We start from the raw sequence: 22,366 nt of genomic DNA, 5'->3' as shown, positions 1-22,366 counted from the left end.
ATTACCTTGATACCAAAACCTGAGAAAGTTACCTTAAAAAAATGAAATCTCGGGTCAGATTTTCTCATGTGATAAATGCAAAAATCTTAAAGAAAATATTAACAGGGGTGCCTGGGTGGCTCAGTCAGTTGAGCGTCCGACTTCGGCTCAGTTCACGATCTCACTGTCCCTGAGTTCAAGCCTTGCATTGGGCTCTGTGCTGACAGCTCAGAGCCTGGAGCCTGCTTTGGATTCTGTGTCTCCCCCCCTCTGCCCCTCCCCCACTCATGCTCGCTCTCTCGGTCAAAAAAAAATAAACTTCAAAATATATATATATTTATATATAAACAAATATTAACAGTAATGTAATGTATGAGAGCTAAGTTCAGTTTATTCCAGGAACTCAAGGTTGGTTTAACATTCAATCAGTTCAGTAAAGCCAACCACAATAATATAGTGAAAGAGACATCTCGATCATCTTGATTCAGAAAAAGCCATTGATAAAATTCAACTTCTAATAAAGAATATTCACAAAAAGAAATTTTCAAACACCGTAGTAAACTTCACACTTACTACAGTAATGGTGAAAACGTTTCCTTTGACATCAGGAAGACACAAAATGCTATTTGCCATCATCATTTCTACTCAACGATTTACTTACTGTAAGGACTGTGCAAAGTATTAAGACAAAGGAAAAGCCAAACAAAGGGAATAGGACTGGAAGAGAATGAAAAAAATGTCAGTATTTTTGGGTACTGTGATTGTGTTATTCAAAAGAAGCTAAAGTATTTTAATCAATCAGAGAGTTTAGCAAGGTTGCTGGACCAAAAAATTAAATGTGTATCTGTTTTTAGCAACAATGATTGAAATTTACAAAATAATATAATTTGTAACAGCATCAAAAACATCAAATACACAGAAAATGCTTCTAACTAAGACCTAGAAGATCACTACTGTAGGCTATTTTTCTGTTAATACCACACTGGTCTTATTGTATTTTATATCTGAGAAAGTAAATCTTCACTCCTTGTTCTTTTTCTTTAGAGCTGTAAGTTTATTTCCATATAAATTTTAAAATATTTGTGTTTGTAAAAAAAAGATTTGGTATTTTTATTATGATAGCATCGACTTTATGGAAAACTGACATTTTGATTGATATATATATGAGCGAGATACACATCTTCCTTTCTGAGTCAAAAAAATAGAAAATTCTTCAATATATAACTGAGATGGTTACAACCCCTTTTCATGTATGGTATATAGACCATCTACATGAACTCAAACAACCATCATTGGATGGTACTCTAGATCAGGACTTTTCCAACCACATGTTATATGGTTAGTGGGTTACAAACACCCTTTTATTCCATCAGATAGAATTACCAAAGTGCTTCTTGTGCAGTGAGATTAAGCAGTTTTTCATCAAACTTTAGCTTAGGGGCGCCTGGGTGGTTCAGTCAGTTAAGGGTACAACTTCAGTTCAGGTCACGATCTCATGGTTTGTGGGTTCGAGCCCCACGTTGGGCTCTGTGTGGACAGCTCAGAGCCTGGAGCCTCCTTTGGATTCTTTGTCTCCTCTTCTCTCTGCCCCTCCAGCACTCATGCTCTGTAACTCTCTCTTTCAAGAGTAAATAAACATTTTAAAAAAAGAAAAAAAACCTTTTACTTAAGCAATATACACACATATCCACACACAAATACCTATACAGATTATATAGAGACTATGATGTAAAAATGTGTTTCTTATTGGGGCACCTGGGTGACTCTGCTGGTTAAGTGTCCAACTGTTGATTCTGGCTCAGGTCCTGATCTCTCAGTTTGTAGGATCCAGCCCCGTGTGGGTTGTGCATTGACAGTGCAGAGGCTGCTTGGTATTCTCTCTCTCAGGCCTCTCTGCCCCTCTCCCACTCACACACTTGCTGTCTCTCTCATTTAATATAAATAAACTTAAAAAAAAATCTGTTTCTTATTGTTGGTTGCAGTCCAAACATTTTTAAAAACCATGTTCTGGAAACTATCCTTAACATAATTCTAAGTGTCATTAATGTTCTAACACTTGGTATTTACTATAGCATGCACTTTGTAGTAATAACGTTTTTGCTTTAGCTCAAATGTAAAAGTTAGATTTGTGAATAAGTGTGTGATGGGGTAAAATTAAATTAGTTCATGGTGAAAACTGTAGGTCTTCAATGAGTCCGTTAATTAGAGATGATGATAACAATCTCATGGAGGTCATGTCTGTGAAAGAGAATGTTCAAGAACAACTGAACTTGAGCTCAAGGAGGGTTCTAGAAGGGGCACAAAGTGTTTCAGAGGCAATGAGTGAAGATAAAGGACGGGTCAGAGGAGGCATTTCTCCAGCTCTCCTCTGGGTTCCCATCTACTGGTCTTTTGCTGAAAATAATCCCTGAGCTATACTCTTTATGCTTTTTACCTGCTTTAGTCTTCCAGACTTTTCCTCAGAGGCTAAATAATCATCCTGCCACCAGGTCTGGATCCCCACCTTTTCCCTCAAGAACTACCCTGGCAATTTGGTCTCCTAGCTCTCTGGCTAAGACCTCTGTCTCCTTTATGATGTCTCCCAGGCCACCTCAGCTAGAGTTTAGGCAAAAAATATTGGGGTGATGAGATGAGAAGAAAACCATCTTTAATCTCAATTCCTGGGCTTGAACTTCTCCAAAAAGAAGAAATCTTATCAGTCAAACATCGGCATATGGTGTAGCAATTCACGAAAAACATTAGATTTACAGAATAATCATAATAATAATGAGTTAATATTTCTTGAGCATCTGTTTTGTGCCAGGCATTGTTTCAAGCAGTGTACATGAATTAACTCATTTAATTTTGCCAGTAACACTGAGGAAGGTAATGTCATCCTGAGTCTACAAATGAGGCAAATGACACTCAGGAGTTTTTAAGGAACTAGCACACAGTCTCACAGTGAAAACTTGCAGACAATATAGGGAAAAAAAAAAAAAACTAAACTAAGTCTCTTTTCCCACCCACCTCCAAATACCAGCAGGGAACTCATTTCTCAAACTCTTCACCCACAAGAAAGACCTGAGAACTTTTTTTTTTTTTAATTTAAGAACAAAAAGGTCAGAGAGTTAAAACACAGTATCAGTCTCTTCCCAGACTGTGGTTAAAATCCACGATCATGAAAGAGTTAAAACTCTGCACTGTTTAAGAACAATCAGTTGACCTTTAAATATGCTGGTTTGAATCCAATCACCTTTCAACAAGCATGAAATCTGGCACAAAGTGTACTGACACACACCAATTATTTTCATAGTGTACATGACTGAGCTCACAATGTCCTGTTTAGAAAAAAGAATTAATGTTCGTTTTCCAAAAGCCAGACTTAGAGGCTGGGTGTCTCTGTTGGTAGGATTATCCTTTGGTAGCTATCTCCAAAGGTGCTATTAGAGAAGGCCTAACAGAAAAAGAACAGTTTTTTAAAGAAAATAACTTTTTCATCTTCTCTAAGTTCTGTTCTATGAAATGATTTTGCCCCACTTTTTAACATCGAAAGTAAAAACTCCTGGGAAGTAATTCATTTCTATGCCCAGTTAAGAACTTCACAGATCTGTTTAAGAGAAAAACTATCCCTCCCAGGCAAAGGGTGAAATGCCCAGTCCTACTCTGAGCAAATGGATTAAAATGCAGAGATTCAAAAGCAATTGTTGAGTGCCTGCTCCTTAAAATCATTCTTTGCTTTTCAAAAGTGATTTCCCTGAGGTTCTTTCAAGTGGTGATATTTCCTCATGCCTTCGAAACAGAAGTGAGTTTATAAAAATTCTGTCTTGGGCTCTTTAAGAACATATTGCCTGGCTGTTTTGGGGCAACGTGCAGAGGTAGGAGCCCTCTGTGGAGGACTGTGCCTGGCAGTCAGGGAGGGAGCTTCTGGTCAATTCCAAGACTATGTTCTTTATCGCCTCCATTACTCTCTATCTCCAGATGCCCTTTGTGTCTCATCCCACCCCATTCCCATCCGACGGTTACATGTAATGCTAACCCCACACCTCAACCATATTCAAGACCAGATGTGTTTTTTCTTTGTTTAATCCTTTGCCTGAGGACCTACTCTTCTGCGGTTCCTTCCCAAATCTCGGCATCATCCTCTGTCAGCATTCCACTCCAGGGACAAACTTCTGCTGACCATGCCCATGTTTGCCAGGCCCTCCTTGCCACAATATTTGACTTCCCTCATTCACTCCCTGTCATCTGTCAGTCCAGAAAAAGAACCATCAGGATCTCACAGCAACATGGGCAGTGGCCCCAGGCGGGTGTCCATATCACCATCACCCACCAGGCACTTCTGCTCGGGGGTCAAGGGAGGGGCTTGGTTCAGGAGAGGGCACCGTACAGCTTGAGCACTGCTCACGGACCACATCAGAAAACACCCAGCAGCCTGAGGCCCTGGCAGAGAAGGCCCCTTGCAGTCTCCTATCAGTACAACTTGGTTACGGGGATAGTCATGGGGACTCCTCCAAAATGAAAGGACCCTTCGGAGCCCGGGATGAGCGGGATCATTCCACAGATGTGCCAGGCAAAACAGGCAACCAAGACTTCCACAGGCCTTACTCCCTGCCCCTGTCCTATTTCTTGTTTCTTCCTAAGAACCAGAGCTCTCTTTCTCACTTCTGCTAAGTAGCCACCAATTCCCATCCCATTTTCCTACCTCCAGAACTAATTATGTGTTACAGTCTAAATATAATCATCAACCCCAACTCACAACTGATTCCCCACCCCCCTTTGCCTTGCCAAGATCTGGAGGGCAGGGAAATGAGGGCTATTACCAGCTTCACAACTAACAGAGACACTCCTGTCACCTGAGTACAGGTGTCAATCACCATCGGGCCCACATTTGACTTTTGTAGTTTTACTCCTTGCAGCAGACAGGGACTCCCCGGTCACATCACCCTAATATCTGTGACACCAAAAAAGACTCCAAGCCCTTTATGTGTAAAGAATTGCATGGCCACGTATCTACTTAACATTTTCTATTTCATTAAGCAGGGCACACGATTCTGTGGTGGATGAGAGCTGCTCAGGATTCCCAAGCCAGCCACCACTTCCTCTCCTTTGTCAGCACCGTGCACACCCCAACCCCCACCAGCGAAAGCAGTGTGGCCATGAGAAAAATCAAGCATGAGAGACCTGAAGACAGAAGACTGAGGATTCAGTCTCAGTGTTGTTTTTAACTGAGTAATTTTGGCCAAGTCACTACAAATCACTTAAACCTCTGAGATCTGCCTCCCCCACCCTTTCACACTAGCAGGTAAAATGTTCAGACGGAAAAACCTCAAGAAGATACATACACCAAAATAGAGTAACCTTACGATCTGTCAAAGGGAGGAGCTGCTGTCATGTCCCAATGTGGTGAAGAGCTCCATCTGAACGTCAAGTTTTGAGGCTCTGATGGGCCTGTAGCCCAAAGTTCTCAGCAATCCCATTTTACCCCCCTGTGGTGTAAAGACCAGAGCAGCTGAAGGAGAGACTTCGAGAGTGGGGTGAGACAAACACCCCACCTCATGAACTTACTTTATTCCCATGGCACATCAACTTCAGCAGAAAATTCCAGCTTTGTGTTTGCCGCCTGGTCCCACTTGAATGGGAAGTTCTGCTGAGGCCCAAAATAGAAAACAGGAAGTCAGCAGAACTGATTTTCTTAAGTCTCAAATGCAAAGCAATGCACTCAGTATGGATGAGAATTACAGTGAGGCGTAAAGTGCCTTTTTAAAAGGAGATCACATGGCTACTGTGTACAAAAGACATCTACTCCAGGGAAGAAAGGAGCCATGCCTCAACTTCCTTCTTTCAGAAAGGAGAGAAGCAGAGGTGGATGGACAGTGAGGTAAAGACTGCCCAGGGTGTTTTATCAGAACCAACTGCCACTGAAAATAACCAAGTGCCTACTTTGATGCTCAGACACTATTCTGAGCTGGTTCCTCTGAAGACACTTTTCTCCAACGGAGCAGTTACTGAAGTGGCTCCCCTCCCAACTTCCTGATCACTGTTCACTGTATCACTAATTTCTTAGGGCCCCACATTCGAAACTTACAAGTTGGCACTCCAAACTCATCCCCAAACGTACTCCTTCGGGGAGTTTCTGGCAAATATAGACAGCTCCATCTCGTTGCATCGGACACAAATAAGCCAGTTCCATTGCAGTACGACTCTGATTTGCCACACCGGGCCATTCCCTGAGCCATCTCTGGTCTGAATCCTTTGTACCCCAGTCTTTCCACCTGCTCTCTTTTATAAGACGGCCAGGTGAATTTTGGCAACATGCGCTTTCCTCCCATTATGCCCCATCTCCCAGGTCTGCTTCCCCAGTGCCCAGTGATAAAATTTAACTTAGTCGTGAGTGTTCTCACCCTATCAGCCTGGCTCTGGTGGTGTGTTCGCCGAGAGGTGCCCGAGCTGGCATCAAGTGGATTGGGTAAGAACCTATCTTCAGTAAGCTTCACCACAGTGATTCACTCTGAGAATGTGAGCAAAGTAGGAAACCTCTCTGCACCACAGTTTCCTCATTTGTGGAATGAGGATACTAGCCCCCATCTAGTGATGAAGGATCAAGTGGGTTAACACATACAAAGTCACCAGAGCGGGTTCTGGTAAGAAGACTAATTAATGCTTATGGAGCGCTTCCCACATGCCAGGCTCTGTTCTGACTGCTGTGCATGTTTTTATGCAGGTATTATGTTATCCTCACTTTGCAGAAGAGGAAATTGAGGCAGGAGAAAGTGAAGTCACTAAAACCACATAATGAATCAGTAGGAGAGCCAGCGCTTGAATTCAAGCAGTCTGACTCCAGATGCTGAACATGGAATTTCTCATTTTACTGCCTCTCCTGAGGCAACCTGTCCTTCCCTCCTGCTTCCACTGGCTAACACTGCCCACACATCCACCCTAGTCCTCCCCTCTGTCCAAGCTTTGTCCCACATTCTTGTTGCCCCGGAGGGACACCATGTTGCACTCTCTCTCCAGTCTCACCTGGCGTCTTCAAAGAAGTGACTCTATTTTCTCTACAATCAAGTATACCACCCTCTCCTCTTTGTATCTTGCCCCCACTTATGCATCAGCTTGTAACTGCTATCCAGTTCTATTTCCAGAAACTCCATCAGAAAAAATGGACCACATCCCCAAATTCCAGCATGTCGCCCCAAGAAACATGTTATTTCCACTAACACCTAGCTGCTGTTGCCAAGCCACGTCTCCCGACTTCCATTCATTTATCCAGCAAACATTTACCACACATCAGCAATGTCTGTTTCAGTACATGAACATTACATGGGCCCTGTCCTCTCGGATCTCACAGGCAAATGAGATCAATGTTTATACAGACAACTTTAACAAGTTGTGATAAGTAGGCAACACATGCTGTTAATGGGTCCTTGCTCATGCATCCTCTATGTCCAACACTCAGGCTACCACGCTGCCCCTTCCTTTTCATTTCCACGGCCACCTTGTGGTTCACTGCTCCCTACCTTATTCCTCAACTAATGCAACCCCCTCCCAACTTACCTCCCTTATTCCTCAGAACCAGCCCACCCACCTCCTGCTGCCAAATAACCTATGTGGTCACGCTCATATTTAAGGAGTATACACATTGATAAACTGACCACAAGGCCCTGATCCTGGACAAGCAATGCTGCCTAGGAACTTCCCTGACTTTCTATCCTGGCTTTGCCCGGTTCCCTTCCGCATACATGCACTTTGCCTCACATACCACACCTAAGAGAGACTTCCTGCAGTTCTCCAAAAATCATTCACCTTCCTTTTTCCTTTTGTGCCCTTTGCCGACCATCTCAATCTGTGAGCTTATCTTTCTCTCTGAAACTCAGATGCTGCTACTAGATTCAGGAGAAGTCACCTCCTCCATGAAGCCTCCTCTGCTTCTCCCATAAGGTGTGATGGTACCTGATCTGCTAAAGTCATGCATTTGGGTCTCCTTTATGGCACTTTACCTGTACCATGCACTAGAGTCACTGACACATTTTTCCTTATGGCCTCTTATCTTCAGAACAATGCTTTGTCCTTACGATCTTTGTCCATACAGCACCCAGCAGATTGTCTCAAACATAACAGGTGCTGAATAAATAATGAATATGCTCTTTAGTCTTTTTATGTGATATTGAGAGAAGCATCTCATAAGGACAAAGGAAAAAACCTGTTTTTTTCTTTTTTATTGTTATCATCTAATCATTTATACAACAAATTTTTTTTAATTTTTCGAATGTTTATTAATTTTGAGAGAGACAGAGCATGAGCGGGGAAGAAGCAAGGAGAGAGGGAGACCCAGAATCTGAAGCAGACTCCAGGCTCTGAGCTGTCAGCACAGAGCTCCACACGAGGCTCGAATTCAGGAACCGTGACATCATGACCTGAGCCGAAGTTGCATGCTTAACTGACTGAGCCACCCAGGTGCCCCTATCCAACAAATCTTTCACCCCTAGGCAATATGCCAGGTATAAGGAGTACAAAAAACAAACAACAAACAAACCCTGACACAAAGGCCTGCACTCAATAAACATACATTCTCTTTCAGGGCCATTGGCACCAATTACACATAAAATAATAAGATACATACAAAATAATATGAGCTCCCAAGTTATGGCAACTCTGCCACCAACTAGGTGGGTGACCTTAGGCAAGTCAGACTCAGTGAAGGAAGAGTTGGTAGGTGTTAAATGAAAACTCATAGGCTGTCCATTAATTGAGGATTTTAACTGTTGTATGGCATGCTTTGCTAAGGGATGGTACTTCCTAGTAAGTGCCAGTATATTTGCAAAAATTATTCATGCTAATTAATTCTATGGAAATCGAGTAGGCAGCAACTAAGGAAAGGTAAAAACCAGCAGCTGTAATTGATAATTAGTGAGAAAAATAAATTATAAATGCTTCACCAGCACAACCACAGAAGTGAACCAGTGACATTCAAGGCCATGAAGTTTAAGGTGGTACTGGTGGCTGGGCTCCTCCACCAGCAGACATATGATGGCTACTGTGAGATGCCCCTCCTCCTCCAAAACCCCCAAAATGGATATTCAATTACCTTCCAACGGTTCATGATTTCAACTATGTAAAAATTAATAACCAGAATGAAAATATATTTTGTCACCTTAAAGAGAGTCAATGGCTGCCAGATAAGCAGAACTTATCTTCTGGTACAATTGAAAACACATCTTCTTACAAAATGACTCAACACAGAACGGTTATCACTCACATTATCATAGGAAAGTGAGGCCACAGTGGCAAACACAGGCAGTGCATAAAACATGCAGGTCATTTAAGAGACTCCTCTAGGCCCAATTCTGTGCTCATTAGGCCTGGTTACTGACAGATTTGCTATAAGGTCTATCAGTAGAATCGGATGAACCAGCTGATGAGCATTTTGGTTTCTGGGACAGTTGTCTTTGTCACCAGAAATATGTTATTCTTCTTGACCACATGAGTCTCATTAGCTAATTAATGTGACTTCTCACCTAAGAAGCAGATGCACTCTCAGTAAACTCAAACCAAATCAAGTTTCTGAACCTGGTCTAAACCTTAGACCTTGGAAAATGCTGCTGCAAAGACACCTTGCTAAGGCTCCAGAAACACAACTGGATGCCCTTGTGTTAGAGGTCTACTTCCCCCTCACACATAACATGTACCCTGTCTGTAAACTCTTCTAGCTGTTACTTAAACTAGGTATGGACCAGGTTTCCTTTTCCTTATGCATCATGGAGCTTAGTTTGGAGTAACCCTCTGGTAAGCTGGAGAGGTGCTCTCCCCAGGGCTCCCATATTCTACCACCAGTATTTCCCACATGGAATTGGAAACATGTGTGTGCAAGTCAGCCTCCCTCTGTGACATGGGCAAGGACTTCTTTTTGCTCATCTCTGTATCCCCACACTTGGTGCTTGGCACGTTCAAAGTATTCCGTCAATGGTTGAGAATCACGCCATCACTCAGTATCATCAAGAACTTACTGAGGATTTATACGTTCAAAATTCTGAACTACAAATGGTATGGCTCCTATCCTCAAGCAAAATCCATGAAAAACTTAAACTTTGAACCATGATTTGGTGGTAGGTATGGGCCTTTATCAAAGAAAAACAACTCAGCAACCCAGAAGTAATTTCTACACAACATATTCTCTTTCTCCCTTTCTCAAACACTGTTGAAGGGACTCTTGCTTGGTGCACAGCAGCGATTCACGAAGACCCCTTCTTTTCACAGTCTTACTTCACCTCACACAAGCTCTTTCATGCCCCTTTCTTCTTCTGATGCTCCCCACAAAACACCTGTTCTAGATCTTGTCCTCAGAGCTCACTCCTTCTATCCCTCCATCCTTCCCCTTAATTCTGCATCACAACGGCCCAAGAGAACTGGTATGATAGTATCAACCTTGTTGGAAATGTAGGTAAGAAAAAGAAAATGAGTAAGCAAAACCAGAAGCATTCTTCATAGACAGTGAAAGAACACCTTGAAACTATCATACATTAAAAATGTTGGTCTGTTTAAATACAGATACAACTGAATAAGCAATGGTCCAAAGAGTTTACATTTTTTAAGCACCCACAGTGTTAAGAGACTTGTGAAACTTAATCACAAAGTATTTATTGAGTGCCTACTCTAAGAACTGCTTTGGAAAAGGATGTGGTGTTGGGGTACCCAAGACTATCCCTACATTCAGAAATGTACCACATGAACTCACAGAACTCGGCTTATTGTTATTGCAGTTAAGGTTTTGTACAGCAATATACTAAGGATACACAGCCTATCATAGGGAGAAAAGACTTAGGACAAGCCTGGAGGACTCCATATACAGACTTCCTTATGCTCTCTCCTTCCCATGAGAAGTCACAGATACAATGCATCCTCCAGCAACAGAAATGCAGCAACACGTGTACAATGATTCAGCCTAGGGAAGCTCCTTAGAGACTTAGTGCCTGGGGTTTTTACTGAGGACTGGTCATGTAGGCACTCTCTGCCTAGCACATTATCATTTTTTTTAATATTTATTTTTGAGAGAGACAGAAAGAGAGAGACAGGGGAGGGGCAGAGAGAGAGAGAGAGAGAGAGAGACACAGAGTCCGAAGCAGGCTCCAGGCTCTGAGCTGTCAGCACAGAGACCGACACGGGGTTCAAACTCATGAACCATGAGATTATAACCTGAGCCGAAGCCGGACGCTTAACCGAATGAGCCACTCAGGCACCCCTAGCACATTAAAAATTCCAGACTCCCAGAGGGAAGCAGTGTTCAAGCATAAATTTTATTTTTGCACAGAACTCCAGGCACAATGAGCCATAGCTGTGAACCAGCACAGTGAACCAGCACTCAGAAAAGCAGGTCCCTAGATACCAGCCAAGAGCCAACCTTGCCATCAGTCCTTTTTAAGGGTAGCAGTCTGAGGTCTCCTATGTCCACTCTTTTCTGCAGAGATACAAACACCAAGTTCGTGCCCTTGAGGCAAATAACATTTAGAGAACTAAGATGTATACCTTAAACAGGCAGAGCCCCACAGTAGATGTAGCATGCTAACACAAAAGCAACATTTCCCAAAATGTACTCGAGACCACCTTTATCACAATCACCAGGGTGTTGGTCAGCCTACTGGCTAGAGCTCAAAGCATCCAAAGCAGCTGAAGGATGGAACATGAGTCAGATCCAGGAGTTCTGGTGAGATTATAGAAAACCCTGGATACCACCATGAGAAATTTGAATTTGATTTCACAGCCATGGGACACCAGTGATTATTTTTTCTTCACCAACTAATTATAACATCAAAGCAACACTGAAGACGCATTACGTAGAAGAGAGTAAAAGGGGAGGAGACTGTAGGCCAAGAAACCAGAACTTCAAAGGAAAGAAAATGATCGTAACTGATACCAGGGGCCATGTGCTAGGAGTTAAGACACTGGCCAGGTGCATCCATTCTTGTGTTGGCCTTCTATGGTAGGTACTACTATCCCCATTTCACACATAAGCCTGCCTGATGGCACACAGTGGATTTGAACCTGGATAGTGTGATTGCAGCACTCAGGTGCTTACTCAGTATCCAACAGAAGACATGCACCAACACAACGTCAGGATAACAGCAAAGTGGTGAGCCAGGGCCCATAGCGAGGAAGTGATCATGCAAACTTCTATTATCTCATCCTTTCCTCCCTTTGGATGCCTTCTTCTTAGATGATAGAGAGAAAGACATCTTCCAAAAGTGGTAGAAGACCGAAAGAGAAAGGTAAAACCCGAAGTGGTCACATTTTTCTGAATGGGAGGTGAAAAATCAGTAGGAGTCACAGCTGCTTCTTGACCCAGGTAGATAGTAAGAAACCAAGTGTTGGGGCTCCTAGGTGGGTCAGTCTGTTCAGCCTCCAACTTCAGCTCAAGTCATGGTCTCTCGGTTCATAGGTTCGAGCCCCACATTAGGCTCACTGCTAACAGCACAGAGCCTGCTTCAGATCCTCTGTACCCCCATCTCTCTCTGCCCCTCCCCCGCTTGCACTCTCTTTCTCTAAAATAAATAAAACAAAAAAGAAACCAAATGCCATGTCACGTCTTGATTTAAAGCAAGGAGTGGAGACTGTGGCATTTTTTTATCTTTAATATCTCAGAGATTTACACTATACAAATGCTCCTTCCTGTTTATTTCCTTCTGACATAATTCAACCCAAACATCACTTAATAACTGGACAATGCTCAAGACTTTGATTTTTAACACATCTAAAATTAACACTCCAGAATCATCACCAGCCTCATCAAGATTCATTTGTTGATCACTTGACTGCATAAAACGTTTTGCAGCTGCTAAAGCAAGACACCGACCCCAACGACTTCAGAGGACACAACACGGTAGTTTGCTTAATCGATAAATCTCTCTCTTGGTTCTTCATGAAACCCAGAATTAAGCAACAAGACATGACAAGCCACTGTTTATGGAGAATTAATCTGCTGCCTCAATTGAGATTAAGCAGGAGGCCAAAGGCCATTAAAACAAGTTGAAATTAAAGCACCAAAATAACTCAGTCTTAAGACACCAAACTTGTCATGTTGGAAATGACTCTAAAATCTCTCTCAGCTATTAACACAACTTCTAAGCGAGCTGTCCACAACTTCCGCATTCTGATTCCCTATTAGCCCATTTCAACACTCAGAAGTATGGCTAAGAAATGACAAAGAGAAACAACTTGAACAAAACCCCCAACAGCTTTGACATCACCCCCCAGGCCTGTGACATGTATTGTGCTATTGGGGAAAATTCTCTTCCCCTAAGGAGTCGTGGCTGCAAGAAGCTACACGCTTCTTTACTGTTAAAACATGGCAACAGGGTACAAAAGAAGATACAACCTGCCCTCCAGGAGTCTCACAAGGAAGATGGGGCAAATACAGCTTAAAAAACAATTCAAAGAGGCACAGGTAAATATGCATCAACAGCAGTAAAATCATGGGCCATGGAAATCCAACAGCCTCAAGATGAAGCCTGGCTCCACAAGTCACCGTCTTAATCAAGTTTAATAACCCTCCCTGTGCCTCAGTCTCCCCTTCTGAAAAACTAGCTGAATAATAATAATACCCACCTCACGAATTCTTGTGAATCATGAATAAGAAAACATAGAGTGCTCAGCACTTAAAAGGATATCAACAAATGTTAGCTGCTCTTATCACAGAATAGTTGTTTTTGTTTTTACTATTACTACTCCTCCTCCCACCATGGCTATTCCCATCCATGTTTTGCCCCATACCTTAAAGATAAGGAGGGTTCCAGGCTGCAGGAAGTGGTCCAGTTCTGAAGCAATCACTCATCTCAGGCAGGGAAGCTAGGAAGCTCATGGTTTGTGAGAAATGTCAAAGAAGGCTATTTCAGATGGAGGAGATGGCTGTAAAGAGGAGTAAGCATAGCCTGCATAAAAAGGATAAGTCTGCTTTAAATGGCTTCTTGAGCTGAGGAAAGGCACATGTTCACAGGTCATATGATTTTCCAAGCTGGAAAGTAACTTAGAAATCCTTAAGTCACTCAGAAAAAAAAAAAAAAAAAAAGAAGAAGAAGAAGAAAGAAAGAAAGAAAAAAAGAAAAGGAAAAAAAGCAGCTCTTGGAAAGCCACAAAGATCTTATGCCCTCCTCTAGTGCTATTCGAAATTTTGGAATAAATTCAGTACAAAGAGGGGGGAAAAAAACGATGGATCCAAGGGTACCTTTGAGGGAAAAAAAAAAATTGTTTCTATTTTGAAAGAACCATATTCCTTGGCTGGATCATGTGGCAACAATGTTAACACTGAATGGGCTCGTTCACCACTAGCTTTCCTTCCTCATTTATGGGGAAAAAACCCCCCAGTGCCGGCTACTCTCATTGGCAAGCTCTTTTGCTGCTTTTTATTCAAATGCCCTAAGACACCTCCACACTGCCTCTGACACACCCCAAGACAAAAAGACCCTGAGGGTCAAGTGACTTGCTCTTAGCCACACAGATAGTTGATGATGGAGAGAAACAGGGATCCTGCTAACAGAGAGGAAGGTTCAGAGGAAGAGAGGAAACAGAAATGACAGTAAGGGCTTAGAATAACTTGCTGTGGGAAATCAAACGGCGTGAGCAACTACGTAGATCTGAGCAAAAGCCAGACTGAAGCAAAATGATTTTTAAGGAAAAGCATTTTTGCTGCTGTATGAAGTACACAATAAATTAACCCTGTCCGATTCCTTAGCTTGGCACCATTTGCTATCAGAACACAAAGTGAGATAGCAACACAGTATATTTAAAGGTAAAAACCAGGTGTAATACTTCTCATTTGAGAAAGTTTCCTTTTATAATTGGTGCCTAACCCATTCCAGGAAAAAGTTGAAATGAGGGTTTTTGTTTTTTGTTTTTCCACACCTATTTATAACAAACTTTGGCTCAGCGCATGATCTCGCAGTTTGTGAGTTCGAGCCCCACATCATGCTCTGTGCTGACAGCTCAGAGCCTGGAGCCTGCTTCAGATTCTGTGTCTCCCTCTGTGTGCCTCTCCCCCTCTCATGTGTGCGTACGTGCTCTCTCACTCTCTCTCAAAAATAAAAACGCATTAAAAAAAAGTTACCAACTGAGTGCACAAGAGCTTGGACTTTTTTGGGTGTTCCCCAAGTCCAAAGTCGATGGAGTTCTGCTTCCCTTGGAAACGTCCTCTTGCTGTGGCAGCTTGAAAACATTTAGAATGCTCCTCACCTTATAGTTTCGTTTTAAGCAACTGGTGGCAGGGCATTTTCCAGGCAGAGTCCTCATTTTGGAGACCTTCCTTCCCAGTACAAGTGTGTGCGTACTGACCTAGACCTGTGCTTGTGACAGATTCTTAGCAAATGTTTGATGGTGACCCTGGCTTTCCAGGGTCAGCTGCTACCCTTAGCTATGTCTCATAGCCTTTTCTCAAAAGGGACAGGGTGAGAAAGGGACCTCAAGACCAGAATTTATTCTGCTTAGCCACTTCCCCTACTACTTATCAAAGGCTTGGCCGATGGGAATGTAGGGCAAGATGCACACACCCATTTTTCAGTTACCATCTAAAATCAAAGTTCAACACACTTGTAGCATTCTTCCTGCTGACCAATAAATCGTAGTGTTTTCTCGAAAGACAACTTTTTTCCTGGAGACTGGCCAACAGAAAGATGTGGGCAGCTCCATAGTTTCTATACAGGAAGAGACTGGGAAGGAATCTATCAAGAGGAACATAGGGGACTTTGCTTAAAGCTGTGTTTGCAAACATGCTTCTGTTACACTCATTGCAGGTTTATAGGGCCACTACTTGGGTTTTATCAGGACAGCAGTACCAGATTCAGTTGAATGGAGTTCACGGCGATAATGGTAAATCCCCACAAACAAGGTACCCTCTGGCCTCCCACTGGAGAATGACGGAAGAGATAAAGGGCCCGAGCGGGACGAACTTGGAAAATGATGAAAATCTCATGTCAGTGTGTCCACTCCAGTATGAATCTGTGTTTGGGGCTGGGAGGCTTCCAGACACAGGCAGTTAAATAGTTCAAAGGCCTAGGGGCGCCTGGGTGGCGCAGTCGGTTAAGCGTCTGACTTCAGCCAGGTCACGATCTCGCGGTCCGTGAGTTCGAGCCCCGCGTCGGGCTCTGGGCTGATGGCTCAGAGCCTGGAGCCTGTTTCCGATTCTGTGTCTCCCTCTCTCTCTGCCCCTCCCCCGTTCATGCTCTGTCTCTCTCTGTCCCAAAAATAAAATAAACGTGGAAAAAAAAAATTTTAAATAGTTCAAAGGCCTTGTTGGAGGGATGCAAGCACATCATTATCTACCCATCCTCAATATTTTTTACCTTATTCATATTCTATGTAGGTTCGGGGGGAAATATAACATCTGTGAAGAGATACCACCACAAATGGTAGAGAATTCAAAAGTTACACTAGAAAATATGATGAAATGTAACACCCTTCCCACCTCTATCTCCCAGCCACTCAACAACTGTTACAGTTTCTTGAATATACTTCCAAAGCTGTTCTATGCACATACAAGTACATAGGTATGTGTATTTTTATGAACATTTATAGAAGACACATGGAGGAGTAATTTTCAAAAATTTTTTTTGGTGATCCACAAAAAGCAAAGAACCTTCTCTTCTATTCCATTGACGTTACTATGTATGCCCAGTACCAGGGTGCTGTCATCATTTTAGCGTGGTACTCTATGTTCCTCAGAGCATTTGTGTCCTCTCATTATTGTTTGGATTCAATAATTTCCCTGTGTATTCTTCCCCTTTTATTTATCCATATAAACTTCACAGCTTGTCTAGACATGTGGTCCTATCCTGCATTATATCCTGATACCAATTGTTTTTGTTTGTATGGGTAAGGACTACTGATTTTTTTTTTAAATCAAGCTACAGTACTCAATTCTCTTATTATTGCTGGCAGTGATCCTTCAGTTATTTTTGTTTCCTAGGCACAATCGTATTATTTCCAAATATGATTATTTTACCTCCTCCTCTCCAACTTATACATATTTCTCTTCTCTAAAATGTTGGCTAGTACCTCAAGACTGGCATTCAACAATGTGAGGACTGTGACATCCTTTCCCTGATTTAATGTGAATACTTCTATTGTTCGTACATTAAGCATGAGCTGACTTTTGCAATAAGATAAATGTTATATTAAGGCAGCATGAATTTAGTTATACTTTATGAGGTGTTTTTCCATAATCGATAATGGACTCTCATAAAATTTTCAGCAACCATGGGTGGGAGCACATGGCTTCCTGTTTTAATACACTACTACAGTGAATTACATTAGTAGGTTTCCTAACACTAAGCTAACCTGCCTTTGCTCAAATAAACCTCACTTAGTCATATTTTACTCTTTTTTTATTGTCATTCTGGATCCTGTTAATATTTCACTCAACACCTTTGCACTGATATTCACAAGGGACATTGGTTTTTGGTTTTCTTTCTTTTCATTGCTGTTCCAGAGCAGATTTTTGTTCTTATATATCCTTTACTCTGTAACCAGAAACCAGTGGCTTGGCTTTATCTAGAAAAGTGTGAAATCAATTGAGTAATCAATTAAGGTTTGAAGAGTTGATCTGGGAAAACATTTGCACCTCATAGTTGGGGAGAGAGGCGGCCTCCACACAACTTTTCTCTTTTTTTCTAGTGTAATTCATCTCTTTAGGTTTTCAGATTTTCTGGGGTCAGCCTTGGAATGTTATCTTTTCTATACATTAAATGTTTTATCCAAGTTTTTAAAAATGTATTTGAACATGATTGACCAAATAAGTCTCCTATAATCTCCTTTAACTTTTTGACATTATTTCTCTATTCTTGTTTACTTATTTCATCCATTCCTGCTTTTTTCCCTTGCAAAAATAAATGAGTGCTGCAACATTATTCACAGTAGCCAAAAGGGGGAAGCAATCCACCTGAAAATAATTCAGACATAGAAAAGGAGGAATGACATATGCTAAATGGATGAACCTTAAGGGCATTGTGCTAAATGAAATGAGCCAGACATTACAATTGAGACAAAAAGACATTGGAATTTACCATAATGTGGGGGGATGGAGAATGTGGAACTATTGCTTAACAGGCACAGAGTTTCTGTTTAGGGGGATTCAAAACATTTGAACATAAGTAATGACAATGGTTGTACAACATTGTGAATATAATCAATGCCACTAAACTGTGTGCTCTAAAATGGCAAATTCTCGTTAAAAATATTTTACTACAAGAACACTAATTCCAAAGGATATATGCACCCGTTTACTGTATTTACAATAGTCAACTTATGGAAGCAATCCAAATGTCCATCAATTGATAAATGGATAAAGAAGATGTCATATATATGTATAATAGAGTATTATTTAGCCATTAAAAAGAATGAAATCTTGCTATTTGCAACAACATGATCATGGACCTTATGGTTTCACTCACATATGCAATTTAAGAAACCAAAGGGGAAGAAGAACAGATCAGAAAAAAAAACAGACTCATAGAGAGAACAGTTACCAGAGGTCAAGTGGATGGAGGGGGACTGGTGACACAGATGCAGATTAAAAGTACACTCATTTTTTTAAGTAACTTATTGAGAGAGAGAGAAGTCACATAGGAGCACGCGCGGGGGCGGGGGTGTGGGGAAGGGAGAGAAAGAGACACTCAGGCAGCCTTCATGCTAGAAGCATGGAGCCAGATGCAGGGCTGAATCTGACAAACCATGAGATCATGACCTGAATCAAAATCAAGAGTCATCCAGGCATCACAGAAGTATACTCATCTTGATGAGCACAGTCATGGAATTACTGAATCTCTATACTGTACACTTGAAACTAATATAACACTGTATGGTACCTATACTGTAATTAAAATTTTTAAATTTTTCAAATAAAATCAAGTGTAGCCAACAATTTTAATGTTTTTTCCAGACCCAACTAATAGACTTAGTTTCACCATTTTAAAAATTTCTACAATTCATTTGCTTTTGCTTTTATCTTTATTAGTGTCTTACTCTGTTTTCTCTAATTCACATTATTTCATAAATTCTGGTTTTGGGTATTTAAAATTCACTAATTTCTTAATTTTAAGTATTTAATGCTATGAATTTTCCTCTGCAATTTGGCATTGCTTTACCAAGATCTCAGTCTCCAATATGGTGTTTTAATTTTTGTTAATGCAGAGTTAATTTTTCTGACTGCTCAATCAAAGGACACTATAATGTTTTCTGAGTATATAGTTTAATGTGTATCCATTAGAGCTATCCTACTCAGGTCATTCAGAGTCCATATTCTTTCTTTCTTTTAGCTTTATAACTATTGGCCGTAGTTAATAGGGAAGATTTAAGTTTTCTGTTATTTGAACATTTGTATCTATTCCTATATTTTCTGTAACTTTGGCACTGGTTTTCATGACAAATTTTTTAACACATTAAGTTATATCATGAGTTACATCTTTTACTATGATCAAATGTCCTGTGTATCTAATTTGATGCTTTTTATTTAGAACACAACCATATAGGGGCGCCTGGGTGGCGCAGTCGGTTAAGCGTCCGACTTCAGCCAGGTCGCGATCTCGCGGTCCGGGAGTTCGAGCCCCGCTTCGGGCTCTGAGCTGATGGCTCAGAGCCTGGAGCCTGCTTCCGATTCTGTGTCTCCCTCTCTCTCTGCCCCTCCCCCGTTCATGCTCTGTCTCTCTCTGTCCCAAAAATAAATAAACGTTGAAAAAAAATTTTTTTAAAAAAGAACACAACCATATAGTTATGATTGTTGCTTTCTCGCTCCCTCTCCCTCGCTGTCTTGGCATTTTCTTTGTTGTCTGTTTTGTTGGCTTGGGCCGCCCTAAAAAAATACCATAGACTGGGTGACTCTAAAAACAAAAGTTTACTTTCTCACAGTTTTGGAAGGTAGAAAGTCCAAAATGGGGGTGCCAGCATAGTCACATTCTGGTAAAACCTTCCTGGCTTGGAGACTGCCACCTTCTGCATCTTCCCATGGCAAAGACTACATTCTAGTGTCTCTCTTTTTGCCAGGGCCCCACCCTTTCAACCTCATATAACCTAAACCACTCTTTAAAACCTCTATGATGGGGTGCCTGGGTGGCACAGTCGGTTAAGCGTCCGACTTCAGCCAGGTCATGATCTCGCGGTCCGTGAGTTCGAGCCCCGCGTCAGGCTCTGGGCTGATGGCTCAGAGCCTGGAGCCTGTTTCCGATTCTGTGTCTCCCTCTCTCTCTGCCCCTCCCCCATTCATGCTCTCTCTCTGTCCCAAAAATAAATAAATGTTGAAAAAAAAATAAAAATAAAACCTCTCTCCAATATATAATCTCATAGAGGGGTTAGGACTTCAACATATAAACTGGGGGGTGGGGCAGGTTGGGACATGACTCAGGCTAAAGCAATCTCTGCCCAACTCTCTACACCTTCAGCCTTTCTGGGCTTCACTGTTCTACACACGTCTCCTATATTGCATAGAACTGAACTCCACATTCTTTGTAAATACGAGTCTCTTAACAGGTGAGTGGGACAATTTACATTTATTGTTAAGGTTATATGTTTGGTCAAATTTGGGGACTCATTTTGTTGTTTTCTAAGCCTTTGCTTTGGGACATGATGGGAAAATCTTACAGGTACACATGGCAGAGTAAGACATGATCATAGTTGAAAGTGAAGACAATCTAATCAGAAAGCTTTAATATTTGTCAGCTAACGTTGAGGCTCAAGTCATGAGTGGGACATGCAGGAAGGCTGAAAGGGATGGTAATTAGTATTCCTCTCCTTGTTTATCCTCTCCTACTGAAGAATCCACACCAACCTCCTCATAACCCTACTCAAAAGCAACCATGTCCGCACAGGCCTCAGAAAACTCCTCCATTCCTCCCCTTTGTTCACCTACTAGTGAACCAAGGGACACTTGGCATTCACCAGGTCATACTTGTGGTCCAGGCGAGCCCAGGCCTCAGGAATGGCTGTGGTGTTGCTCAGCATACACACAGCTCACTGTGCTTGGGCCACATCTCCACCAGGTACCACAGTGGGGAGGCAGGTAATTAGCACCAACTTTGAAGCCAGTGGAGCAGCAGTCCACAGACTTGATGCTGCACAGGTCTTGATGGGGGCATGGCAGCAATGACACCTTTAGGAACATGATGCCACAGCATGACAGGCAGCAAGCCATGTATTTACCATGGTGGAGGTTACATTTCACCCCCTGGTTGGCTGGCTCAAAGCATGCATTGGTGACCTGTTCTATAGAAAGCTTTTCATGGTAGGCTTTATCAGCAGAGATTACAGGGCATATGCAGCCAGAGCAAAGTGGATGCAGGGTTAGGGCACCAGGTTGGTCTGAAATTTTGTCAGATCAACATTCAGGGCTTCATCAAATCAGGGAGAAGCAGTGATTTAGGAATTCAATAGCAAGGTTTCTAGAACAGACACCACAGATGGACTCATTGCCATGAAGGCAAAATCAGACTGCTCCATGGTGGGATGGGTAGTGAAGATGGAGTTGTAGAGCACAACTACATCTGTGGACATCTGGGGGGCTGGGTAAATGGAAAACTCCAGCTTGGACTTCTTCGCATATCAACAGAGAGAGGGAGGTGGACCCAGAACCAGCTCCCCCTTCAAAGCTGTGGAAACCAAGAAACTCTGAAGACATGTGCACTCGTCAGCCAGTTTCCAAAATCGGCCCAAGACAAGGTCAATGATCTCCTTGCCAGCAGTGTAGTGCCCTAGGGAGTTGTTATTAGCAGCCTGTGAGGACCTGCTCAGGGTGAAAGAGCTGATGGTAGGTGCCAGTGCAAAATTCATCAATGATGGTGGGTTCTGGATTTACAAACACTGCCCTGGACACACGTTTGCCAGCACCCATCTCACTGAAGAAGATGCAAGAGCCATCCCCTCCCCCAGTGGTCTTCTCACTTGGCATCTGACCATCAGGCTGGATGCCATGTTCCAAGTAATATGGCTCCCAGCAGGCACTGCCAATCTGACAACCAGGCTGGCCAACAGGAATGAAGATGCCCTCATACATGGTGGCTACAGCTTAGCAGGCACCAGCTACAGAAGCACACACTGGGTCCTGGTTACTGTTGCCAACAAACTAAGAGTCAAGGTAAGTCGCACACTCGGGCACTCATATTTTTGTTCTTATTCCCTTCTCTTGATATTCCACTGTGTAATCTGTTTTGCTATAATGCCACCTTGATTTTTCCTCCTTTTAATAGTTTTTTTTGTTTGTTTGTTTCTTTGGTTTTTGGTTTGTTTGGTGTTTTTTGTTTTCTGTTTTTTGGGTTTTTTTTGCCTAAATGAAAGACTTTGTCTTCAAGGGCCAGTAAATGTTCTTGGATACGTGTCAATGCTAATCATTCTGTATCAGTTTTCTCTGGGCCACAGTGCAGCCTTTTCATTTGGAGATTCAAGTCTT

The 22,366-nt window shown here is 42.2% G+C and overlaps 1 protein-coding gene and 1 pseudogene across 1 annotated transcript in view; both read right to left on the bottom strand.

Moving 5' to 3' along the window:
• The window catches only part of PDE4D (phosphodiesterase 4D), a 1,431,601-nt gene extending 1,417,755 nt beyond the window's left edge, over window positions 1-13,846 (bottom strand). The window contains exons 1-2 of the mRNA XM_040452554.1: window positions 13,717-13,846; window positions 5,524-5,602 (exon numbers count right to left, since the gene is read on the bottom strand). The gene's annotated coding sequence lies outside the window, so the exon portion shown is untranslated. The remainder of the gene's footprint in view (window positions 1-5,523; window positions 5,603-13,716) is intronic.
• A 6,846-nt stretch (window positions 13,847-20,692) lies between these two features.
• Window positions 20,693-21,973, bottom strand: LOC121041509 (tubulin alpha chain-like; annotated as a pseudogene).
• Window positions 21,974-22,366: the final 393 nt, after the last annotated feature.

This window comes from Herpailurus yagouaroundi, unplaced genomic scaffold (assembly GCF_014898765.1).
Source record: "Herpailurus yagouaroundi ecotype Mexico unplaced genomic scaffold, PumYag 29, whole genome shotgun sequence".
Taxonomy (NCBI): domain Eukaryota; kingdom Metazoa; phylum Chordata; class Mammalia; order Carnivora; family Felidae; genus Herpailurus; species Herpailurus yagouaroundi.
Note: the sequence above shows the minus strand (reverse complement) of the source record. Positions and strands in the feature narration are given on the sequence as shown.